We start from the raw sequence: 13746 nt of genomic DNA, 5'->3' as shown, positions 1-13746 counted from the left end.
AAAAACTATGTCTTTGCACAATTTTTGTTATAAAAGTAAGAAAACAAAATTAAAAACAAACTTGTTTTAACTGCAACAAAAAAATAATGAAGAGAAAAACTGAAAAAAATAATACAAAAACAAGAAGGTACGTGTAGATACTCGCTTTTCTAAAAACAAAAAAAATAAACATGAAGACAGACCAACAAACGATTCAAACAACCAACAGTTGGTGTCATAAAGAGCTTAAAGAGCAATTTACTCGCAATAAATAAAAGAAATCAACAGCAACAATACCGAATACGAATACCGAAGTGAAAAAAATGTAACAACAACAATGTACGAATATTTATGAGAAAATTTAAATTTAATTAATTTTTAAATACTCATACTAATACAAACAGAAAACGATTAATGTCGATGTGCAAGAATCTTTAAAGGATTTTTTTAATTAACTCAATAAATTTAAATATTCAATGTACACATGTATGTATGTGTTAAGGAAACAGAGTGTGGGCGTGTGTGTGAGAGCGGGTGACTTAGGAAGTTATAAACTGTTAAAGGTCTAAATAATATAAATTATCAAATTTATGAGAAGGTGATTAAAACTGAATTATTTCATGATCACGTACTTTATGTTTAAGTTATTAATAAGTTAAAAGAAAATGTGAGTTTGAGAATAGTGTTCGCCATTGGCGTTCTAGGTTAGATAAACGGACTACGTTATTTATTTATCTTTTTTTAACTAACTCCTTTATATCCACTAGTTATGTGTGTAATAAAAAAGTGTTTTTTCCACACAAATTTTACCACATTTTTACCCATTTTTAATAGATACATATGTATGTACATCTGTATGTACTTTTGATTGCTGTTTTTCATTGCTTCTTTATTAATGATTTGCAAATTTATGACATTAAAACCCATTGGTGTTCTTTTTTTTGCGGTTTATTAAAATTATCACTTACAGTCAGTCAAAGATTAATTTACACTCTACAAATTCTTTAATTGAAGTAAGTATATTATTTGCATAAGTTAATAGGAATATGTACTTCGCTTATGAATTTAAAAATTATTACAATAATAAAAATTTTTATAACTCATTAAAATGTTAAGTTATTGGATTTTTATTATGGGGACCTGCATATTTTAGATTATCAGAATTTAAAAGAAATAAAAATCGTTGGAATATTTAATTGGGTGATTATGATGGTGTCATTCTTTAAAATAATCATTCTGAATCGTGCGGAAATAACTGATTACTATGGTGTACTTTGATAATAAATCAATGGAACATGAAATGGGTACTTGAGACGTTTAACCTTTCTTTTTAACAGTTCTCATACAAAAGTTGTCTTAACTAACAACCGGTTAAACGATAACAAGATGTGGTAGAAATGGGATTAGATTTAGACCTTATCACCTGAAATCGGTCTATATAGACAAGCTTTAAACGTATAATACTTGCAATTACAAAGAAATAAATATTAATCATTAGATGCCCTTATTTGCAACATTGGCGAAAAAAGTCCAAGTCTTCATAACAGAAAAGTCATTCTGTAAAAAGTAGAACTCTCCTCTCAAACACATTTATCACCTGTTCATCCGTAAAATGAAGTTCCATTGCATCTTATTAAGAAATGGTCGGTTACATTAGAGAGGGCACTAAGCACTACGTCGCTGTTTTGAATCTTTTTTGGTTCTGGTTCACCGTAACAGGTTTAACTCACGCATGAAACTTACTTGTTTGACTGGCATCGCCTAAAATACTTGCTTGACGAATCCTTAGTGTTGGGTAATTGAATAGTATGTGTTCAGAAGTTTCCTTCCCATAAAGTTCTAACTTAATTACTCTTTCAAGAGTCTGACGGACGCATTTTCTACTTAAAGCAACGTCTAAAGCATTATGTGACGTATTGTCGTAGGCCACTTGTATGTTTATATTATTTGTTTGGAACCTTCTCAATTCTCGTCATAACATGATTAATAGCAGTCACCGTTGATTTGATGGATTGGCAAGCAAATTCAAATAGGCGAATCGAGTTCTTTAATATATAGGTTTCTCTAATATAATTGTCCAGTTTTGTTTCCATTGCTTTCAGGAAAAACGAACTTAACCTAATTGGTCTATAGGATTTTGACAATGAGGACCATTTTAAATCCAAGCCAAGAGTTAGGTACATAACTCGTAAAAAATCTTGAAAACTGTTCTACAATTATATCTCTACCTTGTTAATAAAGGCGGGGAAAAATTCCATTGGAGATTTATATGGTCTACTGAAAGGTGCACATGATATATTTTTCTCTAATGATTCTTTCTGCCAGACCTCTAGTACTATTGATGAATCAAAGGTAACCATGAAGGTGATTGAGTTATGTTTTTTTGGTTGAGAAACTAGGCGTCCACGAGAAGTTTTGTACAAACTTGGATATATAAAAATATACTTGGTTATATAACTAAGCTGAGATTTTATAGAAAGAGCTAAAAAGTTTGAATCTACTTTTCAAAATTCACAAATATGAATATATTTTCTATAGATAATTACCATTATAAAGGCTGAGGGTAATAAAGACAATATCGAACATTAAGATCTTATCGGACTGTTAGATAATCTTAATAGGATTATCTTCAAGTTGTAAGTTCTGCAACCTCTGGACACTAATCCACTCAGGGATAATCTGTAATATTAAATATGTCACTTTTACACGTATTACTTAAAGAAGTTTAGCTGATACGTGAAAACCTTATACAGGGAATGAGATTAAAGTTAAAGGAATGGGCGAAAAAAAACACATGTGCACTTTGTGTGTGGTAAAAGGATGACCTATAGTTTAACCTACATGAAATAAAAAACGTATGAAGCCTCCGCAAGAGAACTAAAGCCATATCCATTAGATCAATATTAGTATAATGGTATGTATTCTAACAAACGGAATCGGACAAACGAAAACACAGAGCTTCATCCAAAATCTAAACGAACAACCTAGCATTCGGGAGCATTGAAAACCCATAATCGCAAATCTTACACTCATTCTTAAAAACGTTTTTGAAATATGAAATATTAAAGAATTCACTTCCTTTACAGTCATGACTTTTATGAATTAAACTTGCGTGAGAAATATTTTCAAGAATCATTCCAACCCACTTAAAACTAAACCTCCGCTACAAGAAAAAGCAAAACGAGAAAAAAACAACAAACAATAAGTAGATAATTAAATATCTTAACTAAGTCCATTGAAGTGATAATTAAAAATTAGCGGTAAAAACTTGATCATTTTATTTGAAATACATACAAATTGAAAATGAGAAAAAAAGAACAATTTGTTGTCGAATCATGCTAAAAACAACTAAACGTCAAATTGAACATAAAAACCCATAACATATAAAGCAAAAGCAACAACTACAACAATGACACAAAAAGAGCAGAATTGGAAAAGAAAACAAACAAAAGAAGACTAGCAAGTTGAGAAGAGAAGAAATAAATTAATTGACAACACTTTGCTGAATCACCCACGACGACACGTTCCTGATTTTAGTGTTGAAATGACATGTATACATTAACAAGACATTAAATGATAAATTCAAAAATTTGTTTAAGTATCTTTAAGATACATACTACTACTACGACTACTCTTCGTCGTCATTGTTGTGTTTTTCTTGTTTATTGTTGCTGTTTTTTTTTCGTTTGCATGAAGTTTCGTTTTAGTATCTAATTGTTTTAGATGCTTGATTTCAGGCAAATCTTCGGTCAATTGGTGTGTTAAATGTGTATTTGCAAGTGTGTATGTTGGTGTGTCAGTGTTATTTTTGTTTTTTTTTGTTTTGTATTTGAGTGTCTGTCCCTCAGATTTCATTGAACCTGATTTTATATCTTTTTTTGTTTAGTTTTGGAACAATGTTGTAGCTGTTGCCACTGCCTTAGTTGATGTTGTTGTAATGAGTTTTGTTTCTTTTGTGTATTTTTCTCTGATTATTTCGTTTTTTTTATCACATTTCTTCAATCATTTTCAGTATTTAGCAAAAACGATTAATGCCTAATGCCCGGCTGGAATAGCTCCACTAAATGGCTTGTTGGCCAACACACTGGCTCACTAGTTCATCGGCAGGTTTGTTCGTCTGACTGTATGACTATAGCTGTTGTATGGTTTAGTATGTTTGGTATGCTTGACTGGCTGTTTGTGATTATATTTTCTTTGTGGCTCCTCTGGCTTTTTGAGGTAGAGGCAGTGGTAGCAAGCGAAAGCAAGCACTTGGAGTAGAAGCAAATGGCAACAGTAAATATGTTTCACATACTTTTTCTTGCCATCGTCGTTGTTGCTGCTGTTGTTGTTGTATGTAGTATATTTATTTTTTGACTTGAATATTGTTCGAATCCTCACAGTTTTTGCTCGTAAATATTCGTTCACTAAGTAAGCATTTTCTATATCAGTTATGTCTCTCATTGTTGTTGTTGTTATTATTATTGCTGTAGTTGCTGTGCAAAGAAAGCAATAGCAACAAAAAAGGCATAATAAATTCATCCATCTATCCATCCACTACTGCCTCTTTTGAATCCGTTCAGTACAAACAACACTGAGGCACAGAGTATCTCTGTATCTATAGCTGTGACTGTATCAGTGACTGTGTGCCTGTTTATGAATTTCTGTCTGTCTGTTTTCGTCTATATGTGAGTTTAAATATTTGTCTTCATGTACTCGTATGCATGCTGATGATGATGATGTATTTTAAAAGGGCCTTTTGCCTTTGAACGATTTTTTTTATTTTTTATTACAACTACTCTAACTGCTGCTTCTGTTTTTGCTTTTGATACTAATGATGTGGATGACGATGATGATGGTTGTTGGATCTTTTGTCGTGGTTTATGGAAAAAATATAAAAAATACATGCCTGATGACACACATTGCCAGTCAAAGCCTCTAAAACATAATAAATTTCAGGGTTTCCTAAATATGGGTAAAATGGTATAAAATTGTAATTATAAATTACATTTAAATTAATTCACCTTATTTGGTATTTAGCAAATTAAAGTTGGAGTTATTATTATAAACAAGATGTTTTTAACATTTGTTTTAAATTAACCGATAACTCTTTCTAACGGGCACCAAGGTGATGATCACCTTGGCCACCTCGTAAAATCAATTTCTAAGACTTTTTCTGGTGGGATTTCCACAATGATGTTTTTTAAGAATCTAAATCAGTAACATCAGTTGGTTCCCATCACCTCTTACTTATATCCTTTAAAAAATTTTTAATCTTAGGAACTCACATATATGATCAAAAATTTTTTTCAATTAATCTGATCAAAACTAAATATTCTGAATTTTAATTGTTTTTTCCTCTTGATTTTTTGACTCCCATTAGGGAACTAAAGTACATTTAAACCCGTAACTAGATGAAATAATGTTCAGAAATTTCATTGGGTATATGAGATTGTATGGAGTAATCGTCTGATGCTTGAGAAAGCCTAGCAGAGAGAGGATAATACATTATCCTCTTCTCATTACTCTTATCTGGCTTCCAATATATTTTCTAGAAATGGTAAAGAACACTGCTGGCAGATTGAGTTTAATGGAACACTTCTACCGAGTTGATTACTGTATCGCATAACTGTCTCTTTTGAGACAATTCCAATATCATATCTCTACGGAATCTCATAAGTCCTTCCCTCCTTTTAAGTGGTTGTTTCCGTGCACATACAGATGGATTCAAGACAATGAAATCAGTTGTTCGTGTCATCCTCTTTTAAGAATTTGGGACATAAATCGCTTTTAGGCTCAATAATAACTACGGTATCCTTCAAGTTCAAATAACATCGATCAATATCAGCATCAAATTGTCTAAGGTATAATCGGATATCTAATAGAGATATTATAATTTATAACGAAAGTCAAAATCTCTTATTGGTGATTTCTACATATAGACTTGTCCGTAAATGCCGGACATCTCAATAACAAACGTCACGTCACTACATTCACATGGCAGCAATATTGCCTATACTTTCATACATACAGGTTCGTAATGGAAAGTTTCTTAACAAATTCCTTGATATTTCCACATTTAAATGGAGTCAGAATTTTAACAGCGCTTCTGTAATGTGGTTGGTTTTGATTTGTCCCAGACATTTTAAGAAATAAAATCACAAAATCTTATAATCATTTTATATATATTCTTTTCTGTATTTTGAATGACCAAGAGTACTGATGATTATTTGTAATTAAGAAACCAAAATCTGTCTAGACCTTCAATTGTCCAAAAAAATTATATTACATACATATTTCGTATTGCCTCTATATTCCATATGTAAGGATTAAAATAAAGACTACATTTGTATGATATTCCCTGCTTAATTGCTTGGTTGGGGTGGTAGTTTACAACCAACTCTATCCACATACATATGCATATAAATTTACGTTATTTCTTTATCAAGTGTGTGTTGTCTGTCACAAACATTATTACCATTAATACGGTCGCACGTAGGGCGTTAATAGCCATCGCTGTTGATTGTCTTGCGTATCACAAGTGATACGCGTAACAGCGATAAAGAACCACTGCTGAACATGATGCCTTCTTTTTGCCGCTAATATTTTTGTTTTTTTTTGTTTTTGTTTTTTTTTCAGCAGCCAGGCCCCTTTGCACTAAAGAAAAATATAAAAGAAAAACACTCACACAAAGTGAATTCCGCTCATTCTCTGCGTCTCGTATTAATTTAGTCTCTCTCTCGCTCTAGATGTTTTTTTCTCTTAAACTAAAGCTAAACGTAAACGTGTGTAGGGGTTTTTAGTTTATTGTTATCATTTTATTTTTGGTGTAGGGGTGGTTTATTACGTTAACGTTACTCTTAAATGACAATTTGTCGTTGTGACAAAAGAGTATGACTAACTGTGGTTCCATGTCCGACGTCTGTCCATCCGTCCTTCTGTCAGACCAACTAACTGATATTGATGATGACGATGGCAGTGACAAACCGACCAACTGTTTTTGCTTCTGACTGCTTACTTTGATCAAACGTATGTTTCAAAAAAAGTAAAAATTTAAAAAAACGAAAAAATATATTGAGGTTTTTCTCATGTTCATATAGCTAGTAAGTATTTGTGGTATGTATGCGTGTGTGTGTGTTTCGCTGTATCTGCTAGTAAAATGTGTGTTCGTGTTGAATCTGTATCTAAGCATTTGTAAAACTAAATCACTCAGTCAGTCAGTGTCTTGTATGAAGAAGGCATTACATTTGTTGTTTTTATTCTCTAATATTTATTTATTTTTTATTCTTGCTGTTGTTGCTGTTTCTACTTTTTCGCTTTTCCCACTAGCTGTGAATATGTCTGTATGATTTTTTTTCGCTTTGAACAAATTTTTTGTTTGGCCTCTCTAGAGACGAATAATATAAAAGACACAAAAAATACACACACGACAATACTACGAGTTATGGAGTAGTCAGAGTTCCCTGCAATTCGGGGTGATTTTATTTGACTATTTTAGAATACACCTGGTTGCATAGTTTAACCGGTGACTAGATATTTAAACAAGTGTTTGTGTTTTACTAAGAAACTTGAAAACGATGATGAACTCTTCGTCCGATTACCGGGGACGTATAAAATAACCGATAAAATTCAAATTACTGCATAAAAATATATACAATTTTGTTGTTCTATTAGTAAGACATTTGAGAATAATTTTCTTCAAAAAGGAAAATTTGACTACTAATTTGGTAAAACTATTGGGCGTTTCACGTACTGCGTATCTAAATGACATACAGGCAGGCCCATAGCAAATACACAGATACATTACACATATGCACATACATACGTTAAACATCCATATAAAAGTTGTAGAACTGAAAGAAGTAGTCGTCGTCGACATCGTCGAAGTGGTTGTTGATGCAGTATTTAGATTTGAAATCGTTTGAATTTGTGTTTTTGCCGTTTTGTTTGTTGAAAATATTCTTTATGTTCAACATTTTAAAATAAATGTTGTGTTGAACGCGCATACATTTGTGTACATGTTGTTATTGTTGTTGTTGGTGTCTTTGTTGTATCTTGATAAGGAATTTAAAGCAGCAGTTAAGGGGAATTATACATTTATTAATTGATTTAAAGTATTTTTTTTTCTCTTTTTGCTTTGCTTTTTTCTCATTGTTAAAGATTTGTTCAACTATTTATGATATTTTCTATGAAAATACACAAAACTGTATCTTACAGATACATATCAAAATATTTCTATGAACAAATAACACTTTGATATATGTAGAGATGTAAAAGTATGTGTCTTAATGAGTACATCCATATATTGGAATGGATGATAGCCTGTATCTAGATATTTTGTGTGTGTGTGTGTGTTCGTTTCTTTTTTCTCAACTTAGATTTGTTTTTATTATTTTTAAATTTGATAATGATTAATTTGTATTATTTCATGTCAATGCATTTGTTTAAATACCAGTAATATTAATACAATAAATGTGTTTTATATATCTTAAAGATACACAATATTAATCATCTATACATGGCTTTGTTAATACCTGCTTACATATGTACACACTTATTTACTTTGAAATATTAATTATGCTGACAAAACTGTCTCCACTCTCTTATCGCTATCACACACATTTGATTTGTGTTAATGATTCATGATTCTATTCTTCATCTGTATCTATCACTGTAATTAGTGTAAATGTTTCTAGTTCAATACATTCTAAAAGATTGATGGCAGGTCATTTATTGATTTGGCTTCACAAAAGTTCGCAAGCGTTAAGTATTTATTCCCGTGTAAATGATTTTTGTGAAAAAGGTGTGTATGTATTTTATAATATGTACTAAAATGTATGATTATCAAACTTTTCGTTTAGCAATCTTTTATGTGTTGACAAATTTTCTGCCAGGTGCATTACAAATATGATGGCAAGTATTTTTAAATAAACAGCTGTTTTAGTTTCGCTCTAAGCGTATAAACTGTGTCTGTGTGTAGAGCATTATTAAAAAAGGTATTCGTTTATAAAGCAATTATCTGACGCCGCTTAGGCTAAAAGAAAATACGGGTTTGAATAGAAAATTTAAAAAGAATATACCTATGTGTGTAGTGAAAAACTTAAAATGTATATACGAACAAAGGGTAGCCGCGTTTACATGAATATAGAACCTTATTTTTTTCATATACTTAAAAGTATTTGACCATCAAAAATCGAAAATTATTTTTGATTCCGCTAAATTATTATACCCTACACCACTTTAGTGGGATGGGTATATTGGGTTTGTGCTTATGTTTGTAACGCACAATAATATTGGTCCTATAGCCACCTTAAAGTATACCAATCGGCTCAGAATCATTTTCCATCCGTCGTCTGTCCGTCCATGTAAACCTTGTAATCAAACTATAGGTCGCAATTTTGAAGATAATTCAATAAATTTGGGACGAAGTCTATTGAGAATGGTTAAGATCGGACCATTATTTCACCTGGCCCCCATACAACTTTACCCCAGAATAGGGCTTGTAAACCTTGTAATCAAACTATAGGTCGCAATTTTGGAGATAATTCATTGAAATTTGGCACATGATCTTGATTATGATACCGTAGACGAAGCCGATTAAAATAGTTAACATCGGTTCATTATTTCACCTCGGGCCCATACAACTGAACCCGCCAAATATGGCTTTTAAGTTTATAATTATGTTCAATATACCCGTTTCTCGAAAAAAGCTGCAAAGCCAAGTTCTATACTAGCCTTGATGAAATGCTAATAAAGCCTCTTTTCATTAAATCTTCATTAGCAAGAAGTACTTGCAATTTCGTTTACAATGAAGTTGTTTAGTTTTTGTTAGCCAAATGTATTACTATATCATAATTATTTATTATATTTAAGGAATTTCATTACTAGAGTACTTCAAAGTAATGCGGACGGAAAGTACTTAATAGTCATTGAGAAGAAAGTGGTTATGGAAGTACATGCCATTACGAGTTTTTGCTGGAGTACTTTAAACATTAAGGTTTTGTAGAATATGATCTTGTTGAGGAAATTACTACTTATTAACGGTTATTACACCGATAGTCGTAACTTTAAAATTTTCAAATAATATGCGCTCCATAACTTAATGCAATGGTGGGTATCAGTAAATATGTTTAATATATTATTTTGAGCGAGTGCTGTTAAAAGGGTTTTTAGTTTCCTGGCCCTGATGGCATACCGGATCTGGTCTTGAAGCAGTGCTTTTCAACGCTTCAACCAAATGTCTAAGTATTTAAATCAAATAACGACTTCCAACCTATTTCTCTGTTCCTTATAATTATCTTTTGCGGTTAGCCATATTTCTATAAATTTTATATTATAAAAGTATTTAAGGACTTTCCTTTCATTTTTGCCCAATCCTTCGTCGCCATCACCGTCATCATCATCCTGTACTTTGTGTTTTATTCATTTGCTTTTATATATATATATTTTTGCTTTTGTCTTCATTTTCATTCATTTGTTTGATAAAAATGTTTTTTGTTTCTTAATTTTGTTTGATGTTGCTGTTGCTCTGACTGTTCCACGTTTATATTTGTTTATATGTATGTTTGTATTTGTGTGAGTTACAAGTCATTGAGTTAGTTTGTGTGATTTTACATTTGCTCCGTTTTTGTTATTTTCATTTTCCTTTCTCCTCTGGTGTTTTGACCTGATTCTTATAACATTCGTATTCGTACGAAAATTTATTCGTACTATGTACGAATGAATATTCGTATTTTCTATTTCAGTTTATTGTGTTTTTTGCTGTTTTTTTGTTCTTATTAGATTTTTTGTAATTCGCATTTGTTTCTGTTGTTGTATGTTTTTGTAACTAACTGCACATTGCATTTGATGCGGTTTTTATTTGATTTTTTGTTGCTTTTTTTTCAACTACGATTAAGTAGTTGTTTGTACGTAGTATTATGTATGCGTGAGTATCTGTGTGTGTTTATGTATAAATATGAAACTTTTTCTATTTGTTAAAGAACTCATTTTCACAAAAGAAAAGTGTTATTAACAAAAAATAAAAAAACTATGTAGAAAAGCAAATAAAGAAAAAAATTAAACAAGTTTTCTTATTTTTATGGTTGATTGTTGTTGGTTGGTTAGTTGTTGTACTTATTACATTTACAAAAAATCGGTTTTTCACTTCTTTTTATTTTATTTCATTCTTTTTATTTTGGGTTCAGGGTAGTATGTATGTATGTGTGTATGTATTTTGTGTAAGTGCGGGTACTTTGGCTTTGTTTTGCATTAAAATGTTTCCGTTCTGGTGGCAGTTTCGAAAATTTATTATATTATTTGACATTATTACTTCATACAAGCATGTGTATGATTGTGATAAACGTGTTGTGTTTTTGGTTGCATAATTCCTATAATGTTTAAAAAATATTCAATATTATTCCTTATGAAAGTGTTTACATTTATTTGTATTTATTTTGTTATAATAAATAGAAAATAAAAATATATTTGAAATATTTTATGTCAAGGCTTATGTTTGAAAAATAGAAATTAAAAAATTCATACAATTCAGGAACTTATTCCTAAATAATATTAACCTTTATCAATGAAAGCAGTTCATAATATTTATGTTGAAACTTTTTTCTGTGTATACAGGCTACCAAGGTTATATATACAAATGTGTATTGCGACTGGATGTTTGTGTAAGTTTGAGTCGAGAAAAGGAAAAATATAAAATCGGTTAGGCTCTAATCAGGAGCCTCGGAGTCGCTAGGCAAGTTACACACATTTAATGAATTAAAAACTAATCGAACTGTTTTCCATTCAACCAACTCTAACGTAGAAATACCTTTTTCTGCCTTTAAAGAGAAAATCTGCAATTAGTTTTGAAACCAAGAACAGTATTAGCAGTTGAGTTTGAAAAGTCGTTTCTCAAAACTTTGTCGACTACCTATAGTAAGAGGCTAAAATAACCAATATAACCAAGGTTTAGTGTGTCTGGCTCTCGCTACAATATCCCAGCAGTTCGACGTGACAGTCTTGAACTGACCACTTAACCTACCACTTGTGGTGGTCCCTAGCCACCTGACTACCCAGGTGACCTACCATTTTAACATGGGCTTGTCCTACGAGGATGTCAATCGCCACTCTATACCCTACAAAGAGACAGTAAAGAGACGATTGCCTCCGCTCTCGCTTACAAAGGACACACTAAAGTGACGACTTTCTTTCGGAAGTACTAAAAAAACAACTTTTAAGAGTATACTCTCTAGGTTACTTGAGGATAGTAAAAAGACGACGGGAGCGGAGACTCCCGCTTACAAAGAGGACACTAAAGTGACGACTGTCTTGATTTTCGATTACAAAGGGTACATTCGTGACGAATGACCCAAAACATACGAATTACGATCATCCAGGTGGTTAACTATTTGTGGAAATTACTGTCTTTTTCGTATGCATTGACTCTTTGTTGAACTGCTGGGATAGCGTATACACATATATGTATATGTATGTAAAGTTTATGTATTATTTCCAGACTTGCCTGAACTTTGATGAGCCAGTAATTAAAAGACAAGCAAGTAAAAACTTAAATTTGTTCTATATTTCCTTCACAAATAACGGTCGTTTCAATTTAAATTGTTAAAAATATTTACAACTCCTTTGTTAGTACATTTAACAAAATGTATGAATTGAAAAAAATCTCCCTAATTGCAAATAAGTACTTACTAGTTTCAATATCACCCTTAGCGAACACTCAACAAGATGTTTCAATTTTATTCAAATTTATTTTGTGGCATGCAATTTTCCTAAAAGTAGAGATAGGTATGGTAATGTGTGTTAAAAATTATTGCAGCAAATACAAGGGGTTAAACATTTGAAAATGTTGCCCCAAATTTTAATTGACAATTATATCATATTGGTTAAAAGCCAAAAAGTGATTGCTTACTTATTACTTAAAATATTGTTGTTGTAGTTGCTACTGTGTGTGTGTGTGGATGGTGCATGTTATTTTGTTTGTTTGTTGTTTCATGTAAATCTCTGATTAATCCATTAATCCCCCTTTCAATTGTAATAACCCGCCCTTGGGGTGTTAATAATTTTACTTTTGTTGTGTGAGAGTGTAGATATTTTTTGTTGTTATGTTGCTGTTATTTCTTTGAAATCTCACAACGTATTTTAATTTATATTTTTGCACTTTATGGCGAGCTGATGTTATTTAATGAACAAACGAACAACAACAAACGTTGCCAGAGAATGCTACAACCAACAACAGCCAGTGCAAATCTGAATGTCTGTCAGTTAGTCAGTCAGTCAAGCAGTTAGTCTGAGAGTCAGTCAGTCAGACCAGTCATTCACACAGGCAACAAACCAAACTACGAACCAACCAGCCAGCCAACTTACCAACCAAACAGGCAGTCAAGTCACCAACCATATTGTTGACTACAAGTTGTAATGCTGCTCTTCTCGTTGTTCGATGTTGTTGCTTTTGTGGTTTTTTGGTTGAGTTTTCGTTTTCATTATTTTCATTCGTTTTGTTTTGTTTTATTTCCCGTTTAAATAATTTTTTTCTCAACATTTTCGAGTGTATGATGTTACGGATTCGGGTAAGGGTACAACAACGGAACAACGGTGGATGTGTGTCTGTAGCAACAACATAAAATGTGATGAAGTAAAATGGATGTGGCACCTCATAATAAACATCATTTACTCATGTTTTTTTTTTGTTCATTCTTTATATTATTGCCTCTACAACTGCTGCTGCTGTTGTTGTTGTTATTGGTATTATTTGTTGTTGCTTGTATTTCGCTATTTCGAATGCTACCAATAAGA

General features: G+C 31.7%; 1 long non-coding RNA gene across 1 annotated transcript; it reads right to left on the bottom strand.

Annotated features, from left to right (window-relative positions):
- Positions 1 to 11057: 11057 nt before the first annotated feature.
- Positions 11058 to 13095, bottom strand: LOC124419083. Its single transcript, XR_006940387.1, has 3 exons — positions 12863 to 13095; positions 12643 to 12722; positions 11058 to 11327 (listed from the first exon to the last, which is right to left on the bottom strand). It is a non-coding gene; the product is annotated as an uncharacterized LOC124419083 (long non-coding RNA).
- Between the last annotated feature and the right edge of the window lie 651 nt (positions 13096 to 13746).

The sequence above is a fragment of the Lucilia cuprina genome, chromosome 3, assembly GCF_022045245.1.
Source record: "Lucilia cuprina isolate Lc7/37 chromosome 3, ASM2204524v1, whole genome shotgun sequence".
Classification (NCBI taxonomy): domain Eukaryota; kingdom Metazoa; phylum Arthropoda; class Insecta; order Diptera; family Calliphoridae; genus Lucilia; species Lucilia cuprina.
This window is presented reverse-complemented; position numbering and strand designations above follow the sequence as displayed.